Genomic DNA, 12430 nt, shown 5'->3' with positions numbered 1-12430 from the left:
TTTTTAATTCCCATTTTTGGCTCTGTTTTGTGCAATAGGTTTTGAAATTATGGGTCTGTTGTACAGCTGTTTGTACAGACCTAGCTTCACAGTTGCAGATCAAGCTGTTTACTTACTCCATTGCTCTTAAGTCTGAATGAGTAGCTCTAGTAAACATCCAACCCTGAGAATAGCAGTTGGGTCTGGTGTGTGACTGTTCGGTATGTGAATATATTGGGAGCGTGCAGAGAGGCTAAGATGTAGCATGTAATGGAGACAGCAAATATTTCTTAACCTTTCTAGCATGAAGTTCCTTTTCTTCTGCTTTGTTTCACTTCTTCCCATCCCCTCCAATCCCCTCCCACACTGTTTTCTTTCCCTGCAGTTCTGACACATACCACAGCCTAGCTGTCACTTGCATAAAGCAGCAAAGCTAAAAAATGATAGAAAGGTCATAACACTGTACAGCCTCACCAACGGTCTTTCTTAAATAACCCAAAAGGAAAACTCTCATTCAGGTAATGTATCCTCAGCACCATAACGTAAGGTAGATTTTGAATCAATCTTCCTAATATGGGGTTCAATTCTGCAAGGGGTTCAGAGCCCCCAGCCCCTAAAGACTTTAAATGGGAGTGACATCATTCAGGAGGCAGCTCTGAGCATGGGGTTCACAGATATTAACTTTTACATCTGTTTCAATGAGAACTAGAGAATTTTTGAAACACCATTCCCTAGCAATTATAGTATCCATTGTGCAAAACACGAGCACTCAAGATGTTGCATTGAGCTCTTGTTGAAGGCATTCCTGCAGAATAGACTACGTCTTCCAACCACTATTGGCTGAACATCACTTAAAATCTCTTGCCTGGTGTGCCCTTGCCCTAATTGGCAGGGAGTGTCTATAGTTACTTGATGCACTGAGAAAATCCAGTGCAGTCAATTATTTCTAGCTACAGTCAGGTTTATTACCAGGCTCAGAATCAGATGGCCAGCAGTGGCACAGAATCAAACAGTATAAGTCTATTAAATCAAATTGGACTTTACATGGAACTACAGCTGGGTACATGGCAACTCTCTGCACCTACCGGTAGTGTTCTGATTGTGCTGTTACCCCTCCCCCCCTTAAAAAACAAGTCTCTGAAACATCCTGGATGGGAAGCTTTGTAGAATTTGAGGGGTTCACAGAACCGAAAAGAGGAAATTTCAGAAACTATTGTTCAAACCTAAAGAGACCTAGGTTTTGTTGCTAGAATTCTTCAGTGTTTGCATGGGAGTGAGAGGGCTGGGAGAGCGGAGTGCGGCTGCTGAAAGTGGCTCAAAGTGGGGGTGCTTTGACAGCTGGCAGGAGCTTTGGAATGTTTGTCACTAGGGAGCGCAGGAGACTTTGGCAGTGAAGTGCCTCCCAATCCACCACCCTCTTCTCACGAGGGTGCCGGGGGGAGGATTTTGGGAAGTGAGGTGGGCCGTCTGAGGCTTGTGAGAGAAGTAGAGCTGGGACAGCAGGGAGAGGGATTCTGATTGGAAGGGTGTGCCACTTGGAGTTGGTGGATGAGTAACAATTTTGGTAATAGAGAAGTTGGGTCAGGTTGAGCGTGTCTGCTCTCACCTTTCCCCTACCTCACTAGCCCTGCAGCCTTAGGACCTTGACTCTTTCTTGCCTTGCCCATTGCAACGTTCTCCCTGTTTTAAACTTGGAGCTCAGCTGTATCTGGTGTCCAGATAAGATGTTGATGAGCTCTATAGAAATGGCTCTAAGTAAATCTGTGCTGGGCTCCAGTGCAGCGCGTCCCAGTGGATTGTTTGGTGTCGTGACACATAATGGAGTCTTGGGCACTCCACATCCACGTCTCATGCACATGGCTTGGCAACCACAGGAATTCAATGGGAAAATGCCACATTAGAGACCACCACATTAGATATGTGCCTGAGCGGAGTCCTAGCTTCATCTTCCCTGTGATGGGGGCTTTTGACTGGGAGACAGATGGCTGTGCGTGGGGGGAAAGGTGACCAACATTGAAAGAAAATGGAACAATTAAATTACTTTATAGTTTGCTGGAACAAATCAGGACATTTACAATAAAATAATACTTTGGTCTTATAAGTGCTTTTCACCAGTAGATCTCAAAGCACTTTGCAAAGGATTTCAGTATCACTATCCCCATTTTACTTATGGGGAAACTGAGGCACAGTGATTTGCCCAGGCTCACGCAGCAGGCCAGTAGCAGAGCTGGGAATAGAGCCCAGGCCTCCAGAGTTCCACTCCCATGCTGTAGTCCACTCTGCCTCCCCTGTTCAAATCCTGTCCCCGTTTCTCTTTTTATCTAAATAAAACAAGCATAACCCTAAAAACATGGACAAAGTCCCCATGTCTGTGCCCCACAACGCTCTTGCACCATCTGTAAATGATGAGCTCTGGGACTTCCCATGAATCAGTCTTGCAAAATCCATTGCTGCAAACTATTTGGCTGCTAAATAATAAAACAAAATAAATTTTTCTGTCCTGTCTTTCTGCCTCAATGAACTGGAAAAATGCATCCTTCCTTTTCAAACAAATAACAAGCACTGTAAGAGACGCGACAGTGCCTCCAGACTGGGGTTTTCTTCTGTGTTTCAATTTCCATTTTGCCACCCAAATCAGGTCTATTCAAAAATGTTCCATTTTTCGGTAATAGCATTGTCCTATTTTTCAGTGTATTATTGGGTTTTATCAGCAAGCACTTTTTTTTGGTGCTCATTGCAATGAACTGCAAGATAAAGGTTTTTTTAAGAAAACACATTGCTAATGTAGCCTGAATGATTCAAGAACAGTGCCTTTGCGGGGCCTTACTGACGTAACTGGCAGGAGAAAATTACATAGACGCCTGCTGAGGGCCAGAAGTGACTTAACTCTCATCAGCCAAGTCTTAGCTCTTGAAGGAGCTGCTGCTGAGGCATTGGGTTAAAATAGACCTGGAGAAAAGCTAGACATGAATGCCAGATTTCTTTTTAAAGGAGAACTCCTTGCAGCCTGGTCACAGGTTTTATGTATGCCTTTGTAAAAATAAAAATGAAGCAGACAGACTGTAATTGGAATCCTTTTGCTAGTATTTATCAGTCCAAAACAGCCTCTTCCTAAAGGTTCACAGTACTCTGGAAGCACAGACGTAACCTAACCAGATGATTTCCTAAGAACATTGTATGTTCTTTTCAGTTCTTGTTGTATGGACACTGTAGGACTAGCAGTACAGTCCTTAGAGGATCAGAGTGCTGTTAAGAGATCCCACTGATAATTTTTGTATGGATTTCTGATCATCACTCAGCCATTTTCTTTCAGAAAATCTAAGTGATAATTCTTGCAGCAAATTCTGGTTTTCAGCAAAGCATAACTGAAATCCAATCGTGTGAGCATATTTAACAAGACAAGTTTTAGGCTTCCAATAAACTGTCCCATTAGTGTTGCATAATAAAGTCATTTTGTAGTTAGCAGTAGCTCTGGGCCAGGCCTGACCTGCACTCTTGCTCAGGGGAATTACCCAGTGAAATCAGTGGGGAGTTTGGCCAGTATCAAGAGTGCAGAATCCGGCCCTTGTTACACAGGTAATGTGATGTGTGTATTTTCTTAACATTATTACGTAAATAAAAATGGTTTTTAGGGCCAGATTGTGAGCTAGCCTTGACTGGCAGTGGAGGGAACGGTAAGAAGCTGCCTCAAGCTTGCATGGCTGCTCAACAGTAGAAGTAATAGTAACCCTGCACTCCCTGTGTGCTGGGGAGTGCGTGGACAGCTCACCCCAACTCCTCTCAAATACCAGTGTTGCTGGAAGAAGGTGGGCAGGAGATGGGGCCTTGGCCCTGCAGTCCCTCTGCCCCAGCCTGTGGAGTATGGCTGGCCTGCCAAAGGAGGCATTCTGCATCAGCCTGAATACTGGTGCTTGCCATGTGCACGGAAGAGTGCCGGGGAGTGTGTGCCTACCTGAGATATGGTTTCTACCTCTCTTCTCCTGGGGCAGGGCAACCCTGTATCGCCCACTGCTTCAGGTTTGTGGCAAATGCTGCAATCTTGCTCTTAAAGTGTAAAGTATTTTGTAGTCAGGTACCAATGAAGTCTCTTTGGCTCTATTATTGTGCTGCAGTCCAGATGGCGTTCAAAGATCCACCCCACGGGATTTTACTGAAGACCCTTATTTCAGATCACAAGTGACATCTGAATGTGGAGAGGCAAAGTTGACACCCAAAGGCCAGCTCCAAGCCAAGTTACAGAAACAGGAAAAGCCCATGCAATTTCTGAACAAAGCTTGGTCCTTCCCAGCCTGGGGAGCCCCACTACGCAAGGCCTTTAGCAAGGAACTTGGATTTTATTTAAGGTTGAGGCTGAGTTGAATTGCTACTTTAATAAAATTAAAAAAAAAAAAAAAAAAAAAAAAAGCCTGAGGGCCCAATCCTCTGCTGAGGTAAATCATCTTAGCTCTGTTGCAATCAGTGGAATGCCCCTGATTTATACCAGCTAAGAATCGCCCTGTAGTCCTAGATTTTTAAGTCCAGAAGGGACCATTATCAGTTAATCTGACCTCCTACATAACACAGGCCGTATAAATTCACCCAGCAGTATGTGCATCAAGTCTGTAATTTCTGTCTGAGCTACTGCGTACCCGACAAAGGCACAGAGAGGGGAAATGACTCACAAAAGTCCTCCCAGCAGGGCAGTGGTAGAGTGTGGAAGAGAACCCAGATCTCTGATCTCCCAGTGCAGTGCCTGATCCACATTGTCTCTAGGTTGCATGGGCTTAGTCATCCTCTCCCATGCCAAGCAATGCAAAAGAGGAAACCTCATCAAATATTATCCAGGCTCTCACTAAACAAAAATCTCATGGCCTCATTCCCTGGGGGGCGGGGGAGAGGCTGGTTGTGGACACATGGAGGGGGCAGGAGCCAGTCAGATCAATCCCCTTAAGCAATAGAGGAAATGCCCAACACTGACTTGTGAAACCCAGATAGTTGCACTGAAGGAGCAGGCACTGCATCAGATGCCCGGACTGTCAATATGCTTTGGAGCCTCTTACTGCACATAAAGATGGGACAGTATGTGATGAATGCAGGTGGCCAGAGAGCCCTGTGGTTCCTGGAGCTTGAAGAACATCTTCAGACACACTACGAGCATGTTGCACAGAGGGACTCTCATCATGGCTATAAGCCCTATGTCTGGTAGTGTTTGCAGAATTGGGCCAACTTTTTTGAAAGTAAGTTGGTGTGTTGAGTATGACAGCAACTATCTCAAAGTAAACTATCTTTCCTGTAGAGAGAGGAATCATCCCATGATGGCCAGGGTACGAACGTTGACCTAGCTGGAAAAAAATAAACAGCTCAAGACATCTTTACATTTTCCAGAAGGTTTTGATACAGTCATCAGAACGTGTCTGAGTATTGCATAGGTTACAGCAGCCCTTTCTAGACTTTGCTGCACTTCTTTGTTCTTGTAACAGTAAATCTAACTATTGTAGAAGAGTTCCTTAGGGAATCACCATTCTAGGAGGATATTCTGGCTCCAAAGGTTTGAATGATTCCTGGTCTAGGGCTTACCCTTGATCTCAACTCTACTAACTCATAACTGACTACAGGTCATTGCAGACATTGTATTCTATCATATATGTTTCCTCGGGGACATTTTTGTACATTTTAGTGCTTAATCAAGTGAAGAAATGACAGTACTTGCTACTTTCAGGCATGGGTGGGCATTGTGCAGGATTTTCTCCATAACTCTGTACTGTATTAACAGTTCTGATCATCAGTAATTCTCCGTGCCATCTCTGAGACTCTCCAGTGCAAAGAACAAGTGTGTGTGGTGATATTGTGATGGGGACAAATATACACCAAGGAAGAGTCTCTGAGTACACATATACCACAAATGAAGGTGTAATTTTAGTGGGTGTAGGCAGACATACATTAGCTGTAATCTAGGTAACAGTAGCAATGAATGTGCAGCAGTATGGGCTAGTAACCCAAGTATGAAAGTCCAGAGGAGAGCAACAAAAATGATTAAAGAGCTAGAAAACATGACCTATGAAGGAAGATTGAAAACATTGGGTTTGATTAGTCTGGAGAAGAGAAGACTGAGGAGGGGACATAACAGTTTTCAAGTACATAAAAGGTTGTTACAAGGAGGAGGGTGAAAAATTGTTCTCCCTAACATCTGAGGATAGGACAAGAAGCAATGGGCTTAAACTGCAGCAAGTGCGGTTTAGGTTGGACATTAGGAAAAACTTCCTAACTGTCAGGGTGGTTAAGCACTAAAATAAATTGCTGTGGGAGGATGTGGAATCTACAGAGGTTTTTAAGAGCAGGTTAGACAAACACCTGTCAGGAATGGTCTAGTTATTACTTAGTCCTGCCATGAGTACAGGGCACTGGACTAGATGACCTTCTGAGGTCCCTTCCAGTCCTACACTTCTATGATTCTATGTACCCAAGGTCCCCAGCAGGCTTGTAGCTAGCTGATGCTGAAGCCCATGCAGCCATGTCTTCACTACTATCATTACTCATGCTTGCTAGATTAAAGCTAACATGGGTATTCCTATCCATGCTACAATTACACCTTCACTTGCAGTATAGACATACCCTAAGTAAAACAACCAGATTGTCACCTTGGCCAGATGTAAATCCAGCTCTCTAAAGGTAACAGGCATCGATTTGCCATATCACCCACATGCCCCCAAAAACTTCTAGTATTTTATATAGTTGTTAAGGATGGGCAAACCCGGGGAGTTTTTGAACTATTTCAAAGGTTCTAAAAGATTCAACAAGCTACTTCAAATTCCCAAACCTTATGCACAACCATTAGTTACATTGTAGGTTATACTTATTAATACAATAATTTTCCACCAGATTCTGTATGTTAACTACACTGTACTTGCATTGCAGTTACAATGTGTATAAAAAAAAAACTTCAATGTACTTAATAATACTAATTGAACGTTGTGTGTACATTAAATTATCACTGGGCAGAGAATGATACTGTAATTTCATTTAATGGAGGAATAAGATCGTTCTGCTTTGTAACAAAACTAAAACAATGTGAAATTCTCCATGAAACAGGCATCTGGGGAAAAAAAACTGTTTAGGAAAAAAATCAGAGAGTTTTGTTCTGGTCATTTTGAAGTGAAATTTGGCCTGGCAGGCTGAAGAAGAGCCAGGAGCCTGGAAATCCTGTTTTAGCTAGGAGTCTTGGACCTTCTGAGCCAGCACTCCCAGAGGTTCTAGGCTCCCAGCTCCCCTTCAGCACATCAGGTGGGCTGTCCCAGAGCAAGGGACCCTGAAAACCCTGGGTCCCCATCTCCAACAGTCTGCCAGGCAAGCTCTTCCAGAGAGGAAGCACTGGAGTCCCTAGTTCAGAGGCAATAAGCCTGAAGGACTGACCTGGAGCCCCTGAACCTGAAAGCCCTGATGTCTCCAGAGCCACAGAGTATGAAAGTCTTGGGGTCCCCTGCCCAGGGACAGTCTGCATGGTGTGCTGTCCTGGAGCCATTGATCTTGGAACTCCTTTTCCATTTAAATTGATGGGACCACTCATGGAGAAGGTTCTATTCAACTTGTGTAAACTTGGCAGAGTCTGACCCACTAGTAGAAATTAGAGTTTAAAATGTAAAATATAAATGTGATTCAGTTAGTGTCTCTGAACCCGAACTCTCATTAATGTAGACTTCATGTATAGATCTCATACTACAAAATTAACTCAACAATTACAGCTTCACTCAGTCTGTTAAAGACACTGTAGCATTGACTTTTCACCACCTACATATTCACATTAATTTTACCAGTCACATCTACTACAAAACAATGTGCAAGAAGCCTTTAATGCTGCAATGAAACTACACTGAAGTTATTTTTTTTTTGTTACATGTTAACAATGTATAATGTGTGTTTAATATACAGGAATTTTAACAAAAAAACTATCCTGTGCTCTCCTAGGTAGAAGATGAAAGCAAAAATGTTTTTATTGGGTTCAAGATCAGGCAAAACAACCTTGCTCATTCTCACTAATGATTAGGCAGCATTCAGAGGATGAAAAAGTAAGAAGGAGTATTAGGTCAGATCCTCAGCAATTCTCTCAGTGCAAAGACAACAGGGAATGTGTTACAATCCTGATGAGTTCCTCCTATTGGATACCCATCAATCTTATCCACATGCTCTTCGCTTGCTGGGGCTGGGCAGAGATTAGGCACTGTCTCTCTGGCTCTGGGCCTCTAGGCACACACTCCATGTGCAGACCTTGTATTTGATACCCCTCCTGGTGGTGGGGACATCCATGGTGAAATTGCCCAGTCCTGAGACGAGTGCCAGTTCTCCCAAGCTTCTCCGGTAGCTGCTACAAGCTCTTGGGGTTCAACCAAAGCTGTGGCTCCTTTGGTTTACTATTTCCATCATCAGGAAAGGATTTTCTACAAATACACACGTTTTACTCATAGACTGAGCACAAGAGAAATACAGATCCACACAAAAATAATAAACAGCTGAACACAAAAACCTTCCCTCCAGAGTCCTTGCCACTTGGAGAGCCTCTTGGGTTTTGGTCAGTCCTTTCAGGGTTTCAAGACCCTCCACTCCTCCTCCTGCCCAGTCTTGCCTTCTTGTTCTGGTTGATGACAGAGAGCCATTACAAGCAGACCTGTTTCTCTATCAGGTGATCCATTGCTTAATTGCCACCTATCTGAAATCTAGACTGGAAAAACTGGTTTCTTGCAGCCTGTCCACCCTCTTTAGCATACCCACTGTAGTGCCAGGACAAAATCATTCATTGCTAATGACCTATGATCACTCTGCAATGTTCAAACTGTGTCAACGCCTCTTGGAATTCCAATCTAAAATGGAGGCAAAAGGGAAGGCAATACACTCTTACAACCAAAATGGTGCTCACTCAAAAAATGAAGTTTGTAGTTTGATATAGATATATACTAAATTGTCATATAAGGCAAGAGCAGACATCTACAAATCTCTTCTCCAGTCATTGGCTTCTTACTAATACTCAGGGAAAATGTCCAAGTCTGCATTGTACCTTCTGTTAAGAACACAATTATTTTGGAGATGTCCTGTTGTTCATAGAACACATTTTAAAAACTATGGATGGTGCAGAGGGAGTGTCAATTACAGAAACTAACCATAGATTTAATCTGCCCTTTATCTAAGGGATGCAGTGGGCATTATAATGGGGTGGCACAGAAGCTCTGTAAATTGCAGGATAAAAGATTCAACTTTTGAACCTTTGTCCTCTAAGCAGACTCACTACAGAATTTTATTTTCCTTTACATACCATAGAACTTGCACTAAGAAATGTTCACTGGCACAAACAATAGATGCCTCTGTGACCATTGCTAATTATTAGCAATGGTCAATGAGGTGGACGAGGCTTTCTTCTGGCAACTAGCAGAAGTTGGTAGATTGCAGGCCCTGGTTCTCATGGGAGACTTTAATCACCCTGATATCTGCTGGGAGAGCAATACAGCGGTGCACAGACAATCCAGGAAGTTTTTGGAAAGTGTAGGGGACAATTTCCTGGTGCAAGTGCTGGAGGAACCAACTAGGGGCAGAGCTTTTCTTGACCTGCTGCTCACAAACAGGGAAGAATTAGTAGGGGAAGCAAAAGAGGATGGGAACCTGGGAGGCAGTGACCATGAGATGGTCGAGTTCAGGATCCTGACACAAGGAAGAAAGGAGAGCAGCAGAATACGGACCCTGGACTTCAGAAAAGCAGACTTTGACTCCCTCAGGGAACAGATGGGTAGGATCCCCTGAGAGAATAACATGAAGGGCAAAGGGGTCCAGGAGAGCTGGCTGTATTTTAAAGAATCCTTATTGAGGTTGCAGGAACAAACCATCCCGATGTGTAGAAAGAATAGTAAATATGGCAGGCGACCAGCTTGGCTAAACAGTGAAATCCTTGCTGATCTTAAACACAAAAAAGAAGCTTACAAGAAGTGGATGATTGGACAAATGACCAGGGAGGAGTATAAAAATATTGCTCAGGCATGCAGGAATTAAATCAGGAAGGCCAAATCACACTTGGAATTGCAGCTAGCAAGAGATGTTAAGAGTAACAAGAAGGGTTTCTTCAGGTATGTTAGCAACAAGAAGAAAGTCAAGGAAAGTGTGGACCCCTTACTGAATGAAGGAGGCAACCTAGTGACCGAGGATGTGGAAAAAGCTAATGTACTCAATGATTTTTTTGCCTCTGTCTTCACGAACAAGGTCAGCTCCCAGACTGCTGCACTGGGCAGCACAGTATGGGGAGAAGGTGACCAGCCCTCTATGGAGAAAGAAGTGGTTCGGGACTATTTAGAAAAACTGGATGTGCACAAGTCCATGGGGCCGGATGCGCTGCATCCGATGGTGCTAAAGGAGTTGGCGGATGAGATTGCAGAGCCATTAGCCATTATTTTTGAAAACTCATGGCGATCGGGGGAGGTCCCGGATGACTGGAAAAAGGCTAATGTAGTGCCCATCTTTAAAAAAGGGAAGGAGGAGGATCCGGGGAACTACAGGCCAGTCAGCCTCACCTCGGTCCCTGGAAAAATCATGGAGCAGATCCTCAAGGAATCAATTATGAAACACTTAGAGGAGAGGAAAGTGATCAGGAACAGTCAGCATGGATTCACCAAGGGGAAGTCGTGCCTGACTAACCTAATTGCCTGGCTCTGTGGACGAGGGGAAAGCAGTGGATGTGTTATTCCTTGACTTTAGCAAAACTTTTGATACGGTCTCCCACAGTATTCTTGTCGCCAAGTTAAAGAAGTATGGGCTGGATAAATGGACTGTAAGGTGGATAGAAAGCTGGCTAGATCGTCGGGCTCAACGGGTAGTGATCAATGGCTCCATGTCTAGTTGGCAACCAGTTTTGAGCGGAGTGCCCCAGGGGTCGGTCCTGGGGCTGGTTTTGTTTAATGTCTTTATTAATGATCTGGAGGATGGTGTGGACTGCACTATCAGCAAGTTTGCAGATGACACTAAACTGGGAGGCGTGGTAGATACACTAGAGGGTAGGGATCGGATACAGAGGGACCTAGACAAATTAGAGGATTGGGCCAAAAAAAACCTGATGAGGTTCAACAAGGACAAGTGCAGAGTCCTGCACTTAGGACGGAAGAATCCCATGCACAGCTACAGACAAGGGACCGAATGGCTAGGTAGCAGTTCTGCAGAAAAGGACCTAGGGGGTCACAGTGGACGAGAAGCTGGATATGAGTCAACAGTGTGCTCTTGTTGCCAAGAAGGCTAACGGCATTTTGAGCTGTATAAGTAGGGGCATTGCCAGCAGATCGAGGAACGTGATCGTCCCCCTTTATTCGACATTGGTGAGGCCTCATCTGGAGTACTGTGTCCAGTGTTGGGCCCCACACTACAAGAAGGATGTGGAAAAATTGGAAAGAGTCCAGCGGAGGGCAACAAAAATGATTAGGGGTCTGGAGCACATGACTTATGAGGAGAGGCTGAGGGAACTGGGATTATTTAGTCTCCAGAAGAGAAGAATGAGGGGGGATTTGATAGCTGCTTTCAACTACCTGAGGGGGGGTTCCAAACAGAATGGAGCTCGGCTGTTCTCAGTGGTGGCAGATGACAGAACAAGGAGCAATGGTCTCAAGTTGCAGTGGGGGAGGTCTAGGTTGGATATTAGGAAACACTATTTCACTAGGAGGGTGGTGAAGCACTGGAATGCGTTACCTAGGGAAGTGGTGGAATCTCCTTCCTTAGAGGTTTTTAAGGCCCAGCTTGACAAAGCCCTGGCTGGGATGATTTAGTTGGGAATTGGTCCTGCTTTGAGCAGGGAGGTTGGACTAGATGACCTCCTAAGGTCCCTTCCAACCCTGATATTCTGTGATTCTACTGTGATGTTTGTCCTGTTTTCAAATGAAAATTGACATGGCTGAAGTATTTTTGCACATTTGCCTTCTCAGTAAAAGCAAGCAGATCTTTAGCCTTGATCCTAATTTGTAACTAAGATCATAAAAGTTCATGTTATGATGAATATATACAGTTAAACTCTCCCACAGAGTTCCTGTATTGTACTTGAGAGAAGAGTTTGGCCTATGAGCTGTATAGGAATGCACACACATATAAAGAAGCACAGACTTGATATTTCATAGAAGCATGGACAGATTCTAAAGGTAGCTGGCCTCAGCCTGTGGGAGGAAAGATTAGCTCATGATTAGGCATCAGATAGATTAATTTTATTATATCCTTAAGCTAACTTGTTTCTACAAACCACCCCATCCCTTTGTTACTCTCTGAATTTGTGCACATATGCGATGTGGCTGGTTTTCATGATGACAGTCATGGTGTTTTAGACGGGGATCTAGCTCACAGATTGAAAAAGCAGTTCTGTCTTTCAAGCTGCTTCACACAAACTAATAATGGATTAGTAATTGGTTTTAATTAGCTACTAAACAACATCAGAAGGGCCAGCTGAGAACTGAACAGCAGGGTACAA

Source organism: Chrysemys picta, chromosome 1 (genome assembly GCF_011386835.1).
Source record: "Chrysemys picta bellii isolate R12L10 chromosome 1, ASM1138683v2, whole genome shotgun sequence".
NCBI lineage: Eukaryota > Metazoa > Chordata > Testudines > Emydidae > Chrysemys > Chrysemys picta.
This window is presented reverse-complemented; position numbering follows the sequence as displayed.